We start from the raw sequence: 17,750 nt of genomic DNA on the forward strand, positions 1-17,750 counted from the left end.
TTGGACCATCCCTTGGGGGCAGCCTTCCCAATTTGACATGAGCCGGCCATTAGACTTCAGATTTCAAATGAGGGCAGCTTTTCAATCCTGTCAAAGTATCTGGCCCAGTCTAAGGGTCAAAACATGATTTACAATGAGGATCTAAGCTTCATCCATAGACATCCTACAAATTTATTCTCTAGACTCTATTGTAGACATCACTACAGGTTGCCCCACATATAGCTATAATTGTGGGCACAACTACCTAATGCCCCACATATAACTATAAATCTTTTTGGAGCAGGCAGTCTTGATAAACATATTATTTTAAAAGTGATTTAATTTGCATACAATTCAAGCAAGCTGTGTAAAGAACGTCGGAAGGATTTTAATCACATTGCCAACATTTTAACTGACTTTGATGGAAGCAGAAAAACTTGCCAGAGTCATTAAGACTTTCATTACCACCATCCCCAACTAAAAAAAATTAGTCAAGGAGAAGATTAAGAGGATGTGTCAAGAAAGAATCACTCAAGGGTTGCAATTTATCAGGCTTGGGCGTATCAGCCAAAGCAGTTCCATCCCAAACAGCGAAGGTAAATGCAGCTTCCTAATGACATAGTGAAGGCTACCAATTCATCTCCACTATAGATGAGCTGAGTAGATCACATGAAGTGGTCAAAGCAGGCTCAGCCATTCGGCTTAGGTGGACTTTGAGTTGGTGCTTTACCATAATAGCATTTTAACAAATGGTTTTAGTTGCTCTTGGACAGCTAGAAGTGCATAATAAAGTTAGTGGAGTACAGAGAAAAAAATTCCCTGGGGCAGTGCTAGTAGTTCCCCCCAAGGACAACAAAAGGTACAGGTTTCCCTGTCTAGTCATGTCTGACTCTGGGGTGTGGTGCTCATCTCTGGTGTTTCTTGGCTGAGGGGGCCAGTATTATCCAAATACATTTTTGTGGTCATATGGCCAGCATGGCTATACACCAAAGATGCATGGAACACTGTTAGCTTCCCACCAAAGTGGTACCTATTAATCTACTTGCATTCCCATGCTATTGAACAGCTAGGTGGGCAGGAGCTGGGACAGGAATGGGAACTCACCTCATTGCATGGTGCTCGGGTCTCATACCCAGGCTATCAGCTTTTCAGCTGACAAGCTTAGCATCTTCAACTGCTGAACCATCACATCTCCCCACCCCAGACAATAGCTAAGGGGAGCAATGGAACATTTGAGTGTGTGTTAATATAGGGTAGGTTGGTTTTGGTAAGAGCTTGAAAGTCACATCTCAAACAGTCTGCTGGATCCTCAAAACACTAATTCACTCCTGAATAAAGTTGCAATCTGGACTTCAAAGGCTGCACTCAGCAGTCTCTGTCATTGCAAATCACCCATTTTGGCTCCATCTCTTTGCACTTTTGCTGCTTTTGTGTTTCTTTTGTATGCACCAATGGTGGGATTCAACATTTTTTACTAATGTTCTGTGGACGTGGGGTGGTTTGGTGGGCATGGTGTGATGGGCATGGCAGGGAAAGGATACTGTAAAATCTCCAATCCCTCCCCACTCCAGGGGAAGGTTACTGCAAAATCCCAATTTCTTCCTGATCAGCTGGGACTCGGGAGGCAGAGGATAAATGGGGGTGGGACCAGTCAGAGATGGTATTTACCAGTTCTCTGAACTACTCAAATTTCTGCTACTGGTTCTCCAGAAATGGTCAGAACCTGCTGAATACCACCTCTGGTATGCACTCATGGGAGAAAAATACTAGAAAGAATTGACTATCTCACCCTTAAATGTAAAGGTGGGGGGGAAAGCCATCCATCCATCCATCCATTCATCCATCCATCCATCCATCCATCCATCCATCCATCCATCCATAGGCCTGGTCCCATGCTTGGCATGAGATCCTCAAGAGATGAAAGTCAAGCCACATGTGTAACTTTCAATATATCTCTGCATCCAGAAGGCAGATATTATTGGATTTAAATACCAGTTGCATCAGTGAGAGAAAGTAGAAGAGCAGAACTGATAATCAATAGGATCAGAGCTGGATGGAGAATAAAATGAAAGTCTTTTCTCCCCTGTTTGATTCCCTTGCTGGGACAATGGAAATGCTGAGGACTCTGGTGTCCCATTGCACAATTCGTCTAGCAAATGCCATCACAGAATGCATAGAATGGGGATGAAGGGAAGACGTATGCTGTCAATCACCCAAGCATTTTCTGAAGCGTGTCTTAAGATGCTGTAATTCAGAAAATATACTGTGACATGACAGTGACAGAGGCATTACCTCATGCACCCCTCTTTTTCGCAATTAGTTTTTAAAAGGACATGAAAAAGAAATCCAAGTAATCGATTCATTCTGGTTTAGACTATTCAAAGCTGAATGACTGAAAAAAAAAGTAATCGAGAAAATGTATAGTTTTTCAGACGTTCAAAGACAGACAATTAAGGGTGACATGGTGAAACTATATTCATTAGTTGGGTCAAGCTCCTGATATTTGTTTAGTGGTTTCAGTGCTGATAATGACCTAAAGAAAACTTTTCAAAGGAGGCAGCCTTCCTTCCTTCCTTCCTTCTTTCCTTCCTTCCTTTTACATAGACAATCATCTGACATTTGTGAGTCTGGGCAGCTTACAAAACATCTCATTACTTAGCTTTGGAATGTCAGACCACTTTGGAAATTAGAAGTGCCAACCTGTACTAGTCATGAAGTTTCCAAGAAAAAAAAATCAAGATGCAAAAGATGCAACTACACACTTTTAATATCTTTTGGGAGAAAGGCAGAGGTGTAGCGCTGATGACAAACAGTCACCTCTGGAAATTCCTGGTGTCGTTTTTACCGAGTCTTGCTTGCTTTGAAAACACCCAGCCATAAGAGCAGGCATTTAATTGCATGTGTAATTAAGCCCTGATAACAGCACCTTGATCTATGTAGTTAAATTCCCACAGCACGACCCTTCCTTTCTTTCCATTCCCACAGTTACTTGCTTTCTTTGCTCTCAGAAAGGCAACATGCTTTGTTCTATTTCTTACCAAGAAAAAGAAAAAGAAAAAAGAGGAGGGAAAGGAAGGAAAGGGAAGGGAGAAGAGAAGAGGAGGAGAGGAGAAGAGAAGAGAAGAGAGAAAATTTCAGAGCCGCACTGCAGTTGGGGGGGGGGTAGCATGTCCCACCAGTAGCTGATAACAAGAGATGGGACTTTGATTAGGGAGAATTTCAATTACATCCGTATTGATTGGTGAGAGAGGAAACAAATACTGCAGCAGGCAAGGAGTGGCTGTAGCTGCTCATACCCTTGTCGGTATCTGGCCATGGGGAAACCTAAACAAAGAGTTCTTAAGGATGGCTGGGAAGGACGGTTTTCCCTTAGATGATTAGTATTCTCCTAGTCATCATTTGGAGCTCTGCATCATGAAGCGTATGAGGCACAGTTTCAATACCAAGGCCAGTAGAGAAGGCGTATTTCTGAGGTCATAAAAAAAAAGAAAAAAGAAACATTCCTATGGTGGTTCCCTCAGCAGTCTGAGATGGGTTCTATATGAGGCTATTCTTTTTAGACAGGTCAGAAACTCAGTGCAGAATGCAGATGCCAAATACTGTAGTTCCACAGGGTTGCTTGCAGGGGTGGGTTCCTGCCAGTTCGAACCTCTTCTATAGAAGAGGTTCCACAAATCTACAGTGCCATTTAGAACTGGTTCCATCTCCCTCCCCCCACCCGTCCACACCACGCTTGCCCCACCCGCCGCTCACTGATTGGCTGGCTCACCAATCACTCCACCTGCCTCTAAGAGTCCTATCTAAACCTTAAAGTCTTAAAGCTGTAAAGTTTGAACACCTCTGGGGTTTTTTTCTAAAGGGTTAGGGGTGCAAGGGTCTTGTAACTTGACAGCTTTAAGACTTGCATGCTTCAATGCGAGAGTTCCTGCGCCAACATGACTGGACGAGGAATTCTGGGAGTTGAAGTCCACAAGTCTTAAAGCTGTCAAGTTTGAACACCCCTGGGATTTTTTTTCTAAAGGGTTAGGTGTGCAAGGGTCTTGTAACTTGACAGCTTTAAGACTTGCGTGCTTCAAATGCCAGAGTTTCTGAGCCAACATTTTGGTTGCTAAGCAAGAGCATTGTTTAAGTGAGTTTCACCACATTTTACAAGTTGGCCACGCCCACCCAGTCACATGGTTGCCAAGCCACTCCCACCCGGTCACATGGCTGGCAAGCCACTCCCACAAAGCAGGCCATACATACAGAAGAGGTTCTAAAACAATTTGAAACCCATCACTGGTTGCTTGCTATGTCATTTCAGAGCTGCAGTGTCTCTTGCTAAACCTCCATGTTGAAATAAAACGGTTGACTCTAATTTAGAAAACTGGAAGGAATTTTAGCAGCTGGGCTTAGAAAGACAACCAGTCATACCGTTTGCTAAGATCAACAAGGGAGGGTTGTCCCGGGGCCCCTCCTGTGGATCTGGTTCTCACTGTGATGGTTTAGAAGAGGACCTTCTTGGTGGTGGCACGGCCTTTATGAACTTCTCCACTCCTGCATAAGGCGATATGTCCTGCTCCTATTTTAGATGACAGCTTAAGATTTTCTGGTTTGCCAGGGCATTTTCTGGGGTCAGTTGACCCAAGAATAGATTGCATTTAGATATTCAACTGAATAAATATATTTTAATTTAATGCATGCTTTTATTGCTACACATCCTCATCATCACCTGTTCTCCTTGTTACCTTCTGGGAGGAGGCTGCGTGGTATCTGAAGCAGAACATCCAAATTTAGCCATGGTTTTATTCCATACAGTATCAACCTTGTGAACTCTCAAACTTTCTTTTTTCGCTATGTATTCAAGATGGACAATGATCAAGGTTTATATATATTAGGGTGTGTGTGTGTGTGTGTGGCATATCTATATGTGTGTTATGTATGTGTACAGTTTTGAGAACAGGAAACAGAATTTTATTTTTACTGCGTGCCAGTATGCCCACAGGAGAAAAAAAAAGTGGCAATAAAGGTTATCTATCTATTGTTGTACATCTAAATTGCAATCCTTTTGATGTTTAATTATTGCTTTCTGACTACTGATCTGTTTATCCTAGATTGGCTTTATGCATTCGATGATGATGTTCTTCTCTGCGTTTGGGCTCCCCTGGAAGAAACACTGGCACATTCCTCCTTCTATTTCCTGACAGTTAGAATAATTAATCAGTGGAACGATTTGCCTCCAGAAGTTGTGAATTCTCCAACACTGGCAGTTTTGAAGATGAGATTGGACAACCATTTGTCTGAAACGGTATAGGGCAGTGATGGCGAACCTTTCTCGGGTGCCAAAAGTGTGTGATATCGCGTGCCGATCCCCATAATGTAATGCCCATCCTGCACCGTGACCCCTGAGCATGTGCATGTGACACCCCACCACCACCACTGCCCTGCACATGCATGCACAGCTTTCTTGGAGCCTGAGGAGGACAGAAACTGCCTCCCCTGCCCCACCCCGGAGGCCAGAAACAGCCCGTTTTCTGACTTCCGGTCAGCCCGGTGAGTCCATTTTTCACCCTCCCCAGGCTTCAGAGGCCCAACAGCCCAACATGCAAACTGGAAGTTCAGGAACGGATTTCCGAATTGTCCATTGGGCTGTTTTTCTCCCTTCTCCGGAGGGCGAAAAACGGCCAAAAATCAAGCCCAAAAATCAGCTGGCTGGAGCTGACAGGGCAATGCCTTGCATGCCCTCAGAAACAGCTCCACGTGCCACCTGTGGCACTCGTGTCATAGGTTCACCATCACAGGTATAGGGTTTCCTGCCTGACCAGGGGGTTGGACTAGAAGACCGCCAAGGTCCCTTCAAATTCTGTTATTCTACTCTATGTGGCAGCTTCCTGCACTTGTGAACGTAAGAGCTATAGGCCAGGTAGAAGTCACAGGACAAGCACAAGGATTTCAGTACATCATTTGTTTAGCTAGGAATTACCAAGCATTATGTAATCAAGTGATGCATCAGGATTAAGATCTGGTAGTTGCAGTTTTGGACACTTTCCAGGGTTGCAGCCTAGCATGGAGTCCATTACTAGTCCAATGGCTTTTTCCTCTTTGTTCTTGTTGGCACTGCCTGTAACTGTCTCTCAATTTTCATTGCCCTCTTTTTGTCTTTGCCCTTGCCTCACCCACCTATGATAAAGTTTGGGAAGAGAAATATAATTGTGAGTGTTGCCTCTACCAGAATTAGATGGATGAGAACAACATATCCTGAAAATCCTGGTCAGTGTGGGCAGGCTGGCAGAAAATTCCAGGAAATGTGGTGCCATCATAAACATATTGTTAATTTATTTTTAAGTGGGGCAATGGTGATGTCCAGCAAATGCTGATGATTACATTAGCAAAACACCATGCTGAAGTCTTTATATTAAATGTGTAAAGTAAAAAGATCTTCATCTCTTCATGAGAAGGCAACCCAGAACTTCAAGTCTCTAAACGTTTCTTATTACTCTTTAGCCATTGATAGGCAGCTTAATGTCTTATGGGTGTTTCACTGCATGGCCTTAGTTAGCATGGCCAGTCATCATATATTTAGAAAATTATAGTGCAAGCAATCCAGGAGCTCCCTTGGTAAGCATTATTATCAGAATGGCAACCTTTACCTTTGTGGCTCAATTAATCACATAAAGCTTTAGTTGATTAATGAATGATGCCACATTGTAATTGATGAGGAAGGAACATTTTGATTGATGAAAACGATCATTAACATTGCCCTTGCTTACTTTTCAAGCTGTTTTGAATCCAACTGGTCCTGCAACACAGAATAAAGTAAAATAACATTTAACAGAATTAATTTCATTTTCTGCTAACCAAACAGGTGCCCTTTCAGAGATTAAAAAAGATGCAGAACTTGGCAAAGATTTCAGCTAGGAAGGTTCACACAGCATAGAATTGATTTTCAGTGAATATGCGTTGGTTCTTGAAGTTTACACTTTTTTTTCCATAGTAGACTTTGATGCATGTTTTAAGGATAGCATATCTGGGATGCAAAGATCTAGAGGTCAGCAAGATAGCGGCAAAAAGATATAAGAATCTGTAACTCTGTAGACATCTTGCAGTTTTCTGGATTTTTGCAATCTAAAAATTTCAGCTCTAGCACAGGTTGTATAACTGAGTAAGCCAATAATATGTGAAAGGGGAGATAATTTATTAGGTAGACATTATTTAATCAATGGATAGCTCTAGTCACTATAAGGATTCCATGCACACTAAACACACACATGGACACAGCCTCTACCTCTTCAAGGCCATTGCACAGATACTTTTACAATGCTCTTCTCAACTTAGTTTGAAGAAGTATTTTCTCTCTTTTTCTCTCTTTCTTTTGTGGAAAGACTCAGATGGGTAATGTTCTAATTTTGTAACTTTCCAAATTCCTGGATTGATTTTGGCTGAAATATAGTGCCATCGATCCAGATAGTAAAATCTCTCATGAAATTGGTCTACTACAGCTTCACTATAACCTTCAAAAGGCACAAGGTTCTGGTGTAGCAGAGTTGGCTGGATGCCTAAATTAGCATTTTAAATCTCTCTCTGGGCTGTTGTGAATCTCTGAACAAATTTCTTCATCCTGAAGATGTGATGGAAACAATCCACTGAATCAAAAAAAGGGGCTGAAGAAGTAAACCCCAAAGGCTCACCAGTCTGCAAGAGTTTCGCAGTCTTAAGGTCTTCAAAGAATTATGAGCCTTATTTTATTGCTAGAGGGGAAGAGAATTTGGCTGGCATTTTAAGAGTAAGAAAGAATTTTGATGCACTTAAAAGACAACCAAATTTGTTTTCAAATATATATTTGTAAAAAAAACAACAGTATTTATTGTGTCCTATTGCAATTTATTTTGCAGCAGAAGCTAATGGAATCTATTTCAATTAAAACTTATTTTAAGTTATAGTTATCTACTAGAAGTGTCTTTCTTCATTCCAGATTCATTCCATCATCCCAAAACCTTAGGATGATTGTAGGTTTAATTTCTAAGTAGAGCATAGCTATTGTCTTCATTTGAGTACACAGGCAGAAATACTACATTAACAACTGCTATTTCTCCTCAACTCCTGGTATGATTCATATGGAACACAAAGATGTTTTCTAGTTGATCTGTGGTCAAAGGAACCCATTTGATTGTATATTAACAAAATACTCAAACTTAGACTGTGACTGATTTTATCTTCCACAAATACAAAATGTCAGGTTCAGGGCTTCCTTGTCCACATCCATCCTTTGCCATAATTGTCTTTCTAAATACTCAGGCTGGTTCCCCCCCCCCCCCCACTTGCACCTTACCATGATACAAAATATCCTGGTAACAGTTTTTTTTTTCCTGCTGCAGCACTTGGTGTTTTTTTAACAGATTTAACAGAGTTGGAAGGGACCTTGCAGGTCATCTAGTCCAACCCCCTGCCCAAGCAGGAGACCCTACATCTGCCTCTACCTAGGATCGAGAACTCCACCTCTGGGCCATAGCAGTCAACAGCAGTCACAGCAGTTTTCATCTCTTTTCATCTCTTCTTAGCCCTCAGTTGAGAAAGGCTTAAGACATCCTTACCTGTTCTGTCATTATAGTCCCCTCACTCCATGATTCTGACTCTGCCATGCGCAAGCTGTAGATAAAATCTGTTTTTGTCAACTGCTTCCTTGGAGGGCGACTAAGGTTAGTGACAACGATTGGGAACCGAGGGAATAATGGCAGAATGGAGCTCAGCAATGGGGATAGCAAGTTTTTCTGTCAATTCAAGGACTGAAGAAGAATGTTATCACTCAGAAGTTGGAAAAACCAATCAGAATGGCAGAAACTTTCAGATATGGGGATCTACTGCATATTTTAATTTCAAATTTAATTAAAAGATCACTGCAACCTTTGAATTCATCATTCTTTAGTGCATTGACTTAACTTGACCCATCGTATTATATTTTGATTTCCCTGTATCTTTCCAGATATTACATTTAAATACATACAGTATTTCATTTAAGAACATTGCCCCACCTCCACTTCTCACCTCCATCCAGCTTTAGAGAGTTGACCTCAATATGGGCAACTCATTTTTAGTTCTGCTTTATCTATAAATTGCCAGCAGGCATTCTCACGTCTTTGGGTATAAGCAAGGAAAAAGGACATAAGAAGGGCAATTCAAGGTTGAAGTAAAGATTCATTTGAACCGGCCTCCTGCAACTCAAATTTCAATTAACAACTTTGCAAGTGAGAAAAACACCCCCCAAATACCTTGCTCAGTAGCATCTTTGCTACTGCTTCTTGTTCTATCTTTCTCTCTTGTTCTATCATTTATTTACATATAAATAAAATTTGGCTTACATTTTCAGTCAAGTTGTAGTCTAAACATAGAGATTAAAATTCATCATCCATAACAGAATCTCAATCAATTCATCTAGTTTTCATTTATAGCCATCTGGCCAGCACATTAGATTCCCATTTATTTTTATTCTTAATTAATGTTATGTCCCACCTTTTTTTCCCTCCCATTATTTTACATAACAACAAATTTCCAGAGTTGTCTGGTGAGCATGCATGCTTTGAAGCTGGGTGTCCTATTTCTAGCCAACATTTTAACCATTATACTATATGGACTGTCCCATCTGCAGTCCTTGAGAGCAAGTATTGGTGACCATTCTGATTTCTGTAGAAAGAAATTGTCCCTTCTTCCACTTATTGGAGAGGGAGGGAGGGAGGAAGGAAGGAAGGAAGGAAGGAAGGAAGGGAGGGAGGGAGGGAGGGAGGGAGGGAGGGAGGGAGGGAGGGAGGAGTAATTAGGTTGTAGGACAGAAGACAGAAATAATTTGGAGAACCCTTGTGTGTTCACACCATCACCTATAGCCATAGTACAACCCCACATCCTGATAATAAACAAATTGCAGTCCTGGTGATGCAGTGGTTAGAATGCAGTATTGCAGGCTAACTCCCACTGCCTGGAGTTTGATTCTGACTGACTCAAGGTTGACTCAGGCTTCCATCCTTCCGAGGTCAGTAAAATGAGGATCCAAATTGTTGGGGGCAATATGCTGACTCTGCAACCTGCTTAGAGAGTGCTATAAAGTGGTTCATAAGTGCTATTGCTGTTGCTCTTCTTTGCTTCTCTTCACTCTACATGGAAGGAAAGAAGACAATAATGTTTTCTCTACTAGTTCTGCAGTTAATAATATGATTGTCCAAGGGAGCAATGCGTAATCCCCATAAATCTCCAAGGGCCAGGCTGAATGTGCAAGGAAAGCCTCCTTCAAGTTGAGCCCCAATTATGGAGACTTTAGGTACATACTCGTGAAAGTTTCTTGCCACAGTGCTAATGTGGTTGGCCACTGCCACCTTCTAAAATTCAGTTTCAGTATTACAGTCTTGTTTACAGCCCTGAGATGTCTTGGTAGGCTCCCATTCAATTACAAAGCTGGTCTTACTCTGCTTAGCTTTTTTTTTTTTTTTGAGATAGCTAAGGTTGGCTAGTTGCCATCATTTCACTAGGCTAAGGATCTCACTTGATAGAAATATAGAAAGACAGGATTCAAATCTAAAATTGTGGGAAGTTTTGGATGAACTATGCATGTCAGTGAAGATTGTAATTATGGGCTTAATTTGCATGTATGTGTTGTTTGGTGCTAAAGAAATTTGCGATGTTGTACTTAGACTACATTGATTTACTGCAGCTTCAGATCCTCACATTCCAACCTCTTGGATTTTGAACATTCATAGGGAGACAAAAAATGCATTATGCATATTATACCACTTATGTAAATGATATTGGATTATTGGCACTAAGAATTGAATCAAATTTGATTTATTAGTCATACACTCCTTTGCAGCATCAGCAAAAGTGATAGTTCATCTGAAATCTCAATACCCCCCTTTGCTGGAGATATTCCATTCCCCCCACTGCAACATTAAAGAAGAAGGGTGAAAGAAGATATCTGGGAGACTAATAGGCAAGTGACTCAGGAGGGGAAGAGGTGAGCTTGGGGGTATACAAAATGCTCCAAAGAAAAATCTATGTTTCCAAACTCTATGCTTCCTCTCTTTTTGATATACTGTCTATCATAATGAACATAAGGATTGTGCTTCTTTTGTTTAAAAGAAAGGGGGTGGGGGTGGGGAGGAATGAACATTTTTGGATTAACACTGAGAAGATTTAGAGACAGGGCACAAGCTTAGGGGACCATACGTAGACTCTAACAGATTAAAACTCTTCACATGAAAGTGCTATTTGAACAAACCTTTCATCCCTTCTCATAGGATAGACCTCAGTATTTGAAAGTTGCGCCTGAAGCTCTCTTTTGCAGTCCCATATTCAGGTTTGCTCCTGAGCTAGTGGTTTAGTTTGAAGGAAGAGAAAAGTTGGAAGAAGTTCTAAACAGAAGGGGAGTGAGGATAAGAGCCTTTCTCAGAGAGCAAGAGAATTTCCAGGGAATGATGATAGTAGCATCTTCTGAGCTACTATATGATATTTGGGACAGTGGTGGGTTGCAGGCAGTACGCTCTGATATGGGCATACCAGTACCTGCCCGGAACACCGGGTACGATTCCGGTACAGTGCTCCAGAGGGCCTACCCGCCCACCCGAGCTCCTTACCTGTATTTGAGCTCTTCGACACTTCTGTGCACGTGCACGGAGGACACAGGGCCTGCGCAATGCTCCGCCGAGCAGCTGGAGCATCGTGGAGGCTTACAGAGGCATCGGAAGTGGTAAGGATGCATGCACATGCTTTGCGCATGTGAGTGTATGCTGTGCACATTCATGGGGTGGACCCTGGGCCCCGTTGCAACTGTACCAGTTGCAATGGGATCGGGAACCCACCACTGATTTGGGAGAAATGGATGATGGGATGCGGAATAAACAAGATTGTGGCTAGTTTTCAACAGATGGGACGAAAAGCATTGGGGGCCATGATAATGCTCTAAGAATATCACTAATGTTTTTCTTTGTGCCACAGAATCTGGATTCCTTACAATAAATTATGATTTCCTGGACAGTTCGTGTTGTACAAATTGAGGGCCACAAGATAGACTTCATTTTGTGTCCCCCCCCCAAAAAAAGTCAGCACCACCCTGCGATGAATTAGAAGATCTGAGCCATCTTATTCACTGCTTGGAAAAGTGGTGCATTTATGAGAGTCCTCTAACAATTTTGCTTGCCTTTGTTCCAATGGGGCAATTGAAAGTGGCTATTTGCTCCATTACTTAGAAAGAAGGAGAGAAAGACTGTATGAACACGGTGCATTCCTAACATGACATTTGCTGACCCTTGTGGCAGAAAGCTTTGGGACACATTGTCATGGGGCACAATGAGCTGGCCTAAATCTTACCTTGGGCAGGCTTGGCAATGCATTTGGCTGGATGAGCAATTCAATGGAGTTGAATATCAGTTGAACATCATTAGGGATTGGGATCCTGAGTGCAGCCCCCAAATTTCCAGTTGAAAGGAAACCTGAAGTGACCCATACCGACTTGTAATCTTGAATGTAGGGCTGAAGTAGATTGGTACTTGCTGCCCAACATTTCTGTGTATGGGGAAGTGATTTATCCATGGATGATAGCACATAAACCTTTTGAGTTAATAAAGTCACCTGAGGGTTTTTTAAAAAAAATTAATATGTTAAAGAAGTTTTGTCAATGGCTTTGAATAGCTAGTGGGCACTGATAAGAGAATCCACATGAGCTTCTAAAGAACAGAATGTGGGTGTGGTTTCACAGGTGGCAGGCAAAAGGCATGTGCTGGGGGGGGCGTATAGAGAAGGGGACCTCACTGAAGGAGGGAGCTTCAAAAGAGGATCCCTGCCACACTTGTTAGCAGAATTCATCCAACTTCCCTGATGCCCCTTTGCAAATAGGCACCACTTTTCTGGGTGCTAAATACTCCAGGGCAGACTGTCACCCAAAAAAATGAAAACGAAGCAGAAACTCCTCACCATAGGGAGTTTTCGGTTATAGTCATTTTATACAGTGAAATTGCATTCCTGTCTACCACTTGCCCGGGAGATTGAGCACCACTGAAGTGGAACCCAGTGGAGTTTCTGTCTGAGAAAACAGACTCGGGATAATATTGCTGGTGAACTTTCGAGATGCTTTAATATTTTGGTAACAATGATTCCTGAAACTTTTGCACGTGTTGGAGGTTGAAATGGCCTGTGTGGTTATCAATTCCTCAAATTGAAATATATGATATGAGTGAGGATTAAAGAAGCCATTACAGAAGAGAGATTTCTCTGTAGGAAATATAGATATGGGCAAAGCTTGTTGTTTCACTAGCTGTCGCCGATAAGAAGAACAATTCAAGAACATGTGCTTTATGTTTAGGTGCCTGGGAAAGAAAGGCAGAAATAACATTAGATTATCAATATCTCAAAGGAGTGTTCTGACTTAGGTTTCCTCAGCAGCATGAAGCCAGGTCCTCATCCCAATAAACCCCTTTTATTTAATTTACAGTGAATTGCTCTCCAGCAAAGTCCCGCCCCCAAGACTTTCAAGATAGTTCACAATTACTGACCTTTATCAGGCTTGGAGAGAGGCCAGGCTCATATCTTTCAGATGCCACAATACTTGGCAAGAATGCAGGAATGAACGTCGTCTGGCAACCCTGCGCATGCACACAGAAGGAACAGGCTCCAGCTGTTTGTCTGCCTCACTGATGTCTGACTCCAAAGGCAGCTGATAACTGTCAAACGACCCTGGCCCCATCTCTGCTTCCGACACAGAGCCCTCATCAGAGCCTTCTCCAGAATCCAGGACTGGCCCATGTTCTTCTCCAACCTCCTCACTGTCCGAATCTGCTGCCAGCTCCACTGGCTGCTGGTGGGCCACAACAGGCAGAGGGATAGAGAAAGGGAGGACACAATCTTAATTTTATTTGCCCCTTACTGTCCCCTTGTGAGCAATAGAGCAAGTTAGTTGAAAGTAAGTGCCACTGGATATGGCCCTCTAACAATGGAATAGTAGGTTGATGGTTGATACTTTGGTTCTCCTTCTGGCCACCTTTTTCCATGGACAGAGCATCTTGCATACTCTATAAACATAGATCTGAGAAAGGAATTGATTTTTGTTATTTATGTGCAATAAAAAAAATATTTCTTGGGGCTGATGCCAAAGTGTTGATCGCATTGATGGCAGCTGAATACACACTGAACAAGCCCCAGAAAATGTCTGGAGCAAATCACAACAACCCTTCTTTGTTCCTGAAATTGGCAGAGCAGCTGATAGGCTACTAACTTAGCTGCTCCAAGCCAGTTTTCAAGCAATAACAAAAAGGCTTTTGATTTTAGTTTTCAGATCCAGGAAGATCTGTTTTTGAGTGCTTCTGGAATGACAACTTATCTGCCAATTTTTCCCCTCTATCAAGAGCCAAAGGTGAATAGGTAGACGAGAGAAAGGATTGTCTTCTTTCAAGAAAGCATCAATATTTTCCCATAGAAGCCTATTGCTTATTGTATCTCTCTAAGCTTCATTTACAGCTGCTGTGTACCTTTTCTAGTGGACAATTATTCTGCCCCATTTTCATATCAAGGCACTTGGTGATTCCTAATTCAAATGTATAGGAGAAGAATGTGCTGTCAGAAGAAACTACATCTAGTGTTTCTGAAGGAGCTCTAGATTGTTGTGGATATTCTAATCAAGAGATACACCGTACTCATGTAAAAAGGGAGCCACACTCTCTAAAAGTGAAGCTTTTTTAGGATGGGCTTTGGTCTGTGCTGTGCCTCCAGGATTAATACAGAAGAGAAATGCATGCAGTCACTGTCAAAATCCTGCTTTAATTAAAGATGTATGATCTGTAGTCTTCCAAGAAGGATTGGAGTACATCTGCCATTTTCCCTGATGGTAACCATGATAACTAATAAAAGAGGTTGATGGAAGATTTGCCACTTTTGGCTTCAGCAAGTAACAGAAAGATGGTGTTGATTCATAACCTGGATTCCCCTAGAGCTGGAAGATGAGTGCACTGGTATCATAATATTTAGTTTCTATACTGCCATTAATAAGTAAATGATTTCCCTTCCCTTCTCTTCTCTTCCCTCTCCTCCCCTTCTTCTTCTCTCTCTCTCTCTCTCTCTCTCTCTCTCTCTTGCAAAACAGTAGCAGAGTGACTTTCAGAACATGATACTGGATGCAATTTCCTTCTCTGCCCCTTTAAAAATTAATTTTTCCCATTTTTTTCTTGCAAAGCAAAATAAAGTATGCTAATAAGATATCATTTGCCAGGTGGCAGAATTCAGATTGTGTAGAATTTTAATACAGTGCTTACTTGATGTCCTCAAAGATCCAAGGAGAAAAGAAAATCATAATATAGCATCAAAGTTGGAAGGGATTTTAGATGCCCCTTTAGTCTAATCCAGTGTGCAGTGCAGGATTCAACGAAACATATATACATCAGGCAATGATCTCTTATTTGGAACATTCTTACAAAATGTGTATATCTATCCTGAAATGAAGAAGCAGTTTCCTATGTTTCTTCATGAAGCCATGAACTCCGGCAAAATGAGACATCTCTATGCCATGGCTGAAGCTACCTGGAACAAGCAGGCCCCCATTGAATTAGACTAACCATTAAAGTGTCAGTTTTATCTGTTCCTTTTGTAGTTTCTATGGTAACCTTCTTACAAGCTCTTCTTTCAGAATGCTATTACACTGATCTCGTTAGAGGTCCCAAACCTTCATCCAATATTTGCCAATAAGGGAGTATGGAAAAAGGAGAGATCAGGAAGGAGAATTTGCACATATTATACAGCATTTGAGATTTACCTCCAGTCTTGGTTTTCTGTAAGGAGAAGTGTGAACCAGCTCAAACCCTAAAGCAAAATGTAAAAAGTGTCTACCATAGAGATCAGCTGTTTTCTGTTCTTGGGGTCTTCTCCCTATTGAGATATTATCTGGGTCCATGTTACCAATTAAAAGACAAAAATGAACATCAGAGGGATATGGTTGGACTGTGAGCAAGACTTGGCTGCAAATATCATATACAGCTAGCGAGCTTTGATGGCATAATTCAAGTAGTGGAGATGAGGCTGCCTGAAAAATACAAAAAGGATTAATTAGTCTTCGGTTGTGAATTTTGGATCTCTTAAATGTAGTGGTGGATCACTTTCCTAAAGGAACATTTCTTTTGAATGTTTGCTTTTGGATGGTAGCATCTTCAGCCAATCACCCCCTCTCCCCCAATATCTTTGTTGAATTCCAACTCTCATCAATTTTGGAACCAGTGACTAGATGATGAGAGCTGTAGTCCTTGTAGTCCAAAACATCTGGAAGTATTGCCAGTCTAATGTAACACAGTTGGCAATGGTGATTCAACTGAGACTGAAAGAGTTTACTGATTGAATTAAACTGGAATCCAATTAGCTTGGCATTCCCTTCCATTCAATTATTTGACTTGTAAGATGATAACTAGAAGGTAGAGGGCAACCCTCTTGGCTCAACCCTATTCATTGCTTCCAACATCTGGCTGTCAGATTTTGTTGCATGCATTCTGCCTTCATGTATCTGTAACACCGTAGAACATTTATGCTTCAGTTGTTAGATATAATGAGTCATTATAACCGTATTTCATCCTAATTTAAAGTAGATTCCTTCACCACTAGTGATTCCATATGATTTACTTACTTATGATTTTGTTTTTAAGGCAAGGAGTAAGAACTGAAGCTGGAATGAAAATAAAAGTGTGTGTGAACAGAAAGAGAAAAACTACACATGTAAAAGTCAGTCCAGATTGCAGGGTTAGGATAAAGATAGATTATTGATCCTAAAATTGGGAAATTGGAAGGTGCTTTTGAAAGGAAGAATTTAAACGATATGTAGGTTATTAATCTGGATATCAAATTCTTCCAGGCTCAATATGACAATGCATACACAAGACTCCTAGTCATCCAGATGTCACAGTCAACTGACTTATAGCACTCAGAGGTGATATTCAGCAGGTTCTGACCAGTTCTGGAGAACCAGTAGTGGCAACTTTCAGCAGTTTGGAGAACCGGTAAATACCACCTCTGACTGGCTCTGCCCCCATCTATTCTCTGCCTCCCGAGTCCCAGCTGATTGGGAGGGAATGGGGATTTTACAGTATCCTCCCCCTGCCACGCCCACCAAGCCACGCCCATGGGACAGGTAGTAAAAATGTTTGAATCCCACCACTGTAGCACATGTTTACAAACCACAAATATAAAATGTTGATTAGTTTGCCCCTTTTTCTAGGGGGGTGCTAAATCAACACATCTTGTACACCTTGGGAAATGCCTGGTCATTGAACTCAGTGTCACTGAGACTGGCAATGACTCTCCAGTCTAGTTTTTTTTCTTTTGTCCAATCTTCCCTGGAAAAATCAGAAATGACCCTGGGTTTTTGCATGCAAACCATGTGCTGCAGCTCCTTCTGTAGTAGGACTGTGCAAAGCTTCAAAGCAATGCCCCTCTCTGAAACTGCCTGTCTGTCTGTCTGCCTGTCCATCCATCCATCCATCCATCCATCCATCCATCCATCTGTTGTGGCCCAGTGGGAGCCGTTGGAGCTGCCACCAGACTCCGACAGCGAGGGTCCCTATGAGTCAGCTGTGGAGGATGTGGAGGACCCTGGGCAGGGTTCTGACTCCGAGCAGGGATCAGAGAGGCTGGTCGGCCACCAGGAGGTGCCTGAGGCATGGCGCAGTGGTGAAAGCCAAAGGGAGGGTGCTCCTGATGTCATGCCTTGGAGCAGTGGGGAGGAGTCATGGGACAGTGAGTCAGACATCAGCAGTGAGTTATTAAATGCTCGTTACCGGCATGCT

This window comes from Natrix helvetica, assembly GCF_964273705.1.
Source record: "Natrix helvetica genome assembly, chromosome: 1".
Lineage (NCBI taxonomy): Eukaryota > Metazoa > Chordata > Lepidosauria > Squamata > Natricidae > Natrix > Natrix helvetica.